Source organism: Hippichthys cyanospilos, chromosome 4 (assembly GCF_059441005.1).
Source record: "Hippichthys cyanospilos isolate Australia breed blue-spotted pipefish chromosome 4, RoL_Hcya_1.0, whole genome shotgun sequence".
In the NCBI taxonomy this organism is placed as follows: Eukaryota; Metazoa; Chordata; class Actinopteri; order Syngnathiformes; family Syngnathidae; genus Hippichthys; species Hippichthys cyanospilos.
Window position 1 is genome coordinate 17,791,521 of NC_142372.1, and position 774 is coordinate 17,792,294.

Consider the following 774-nt stretch of genomic DNA (forward strand, 5'->3'; position numbering starts at 1 on the left):
TCAACAACAGAAAAAAAGGGAAATTATTTTCTTCCATATACACATACCGTAGCTGAAAAATATTTCCAAAGCTAATAGTCTCTCTGATTTTGGTCACAGGAATTAGATCGTGAAGCATAGTGATTGAATATCAAAGCAAGGTGGGCCCGCTAAGGTTGATCATCGCTAACTCGTATAGAACTTCTGACGCACGCCTACGAATAGCTGTCGGCTTCTTTCGTGCAGCTGCGTGCCCCTCGCTTGCGATAAAAGACGAAAAGCAGGCCAGCCACGCCGACAAGTTAGTAGAAAGAGAGAAGATCGTGAGGTATAAACGGTAGCCTCCCCCGACGGAGAGGACCAGGGCCGAGCTCAATCGCGCAGACCAAAAGTCCTCATTCGAATTAATCGGCGAATCCATATCTGAAGACTGGGACAGGACGACGGATCCTAATGAGATTTTGTGACAACGCTTGATGTAATTCAATGAAAAAGGGGACATCTATTAGCTGCCTTTTTTTTTCCCCCCGCAGTGTAGTTTGGGGCCGTTCAAGGCAAATATGGGACAATTGGGAATAAGTTGCGAGCGTTTGTGTGACATTTGCAAAGCCGGCAAAGACCACCACAGTGATAAACAAATGTGCTTCAAATAAGGTGAAAGATGAGATACCATTTCAAATCTGTCACAATCGCCTCCCTCACTTTTTAAACACTCGTCCAAGCTAACAGAACTTTTTCTCTTGTCAAGTCAGAAAGGCACGTCACTTTGATATCAGGCATAAATAATCAAGTCGA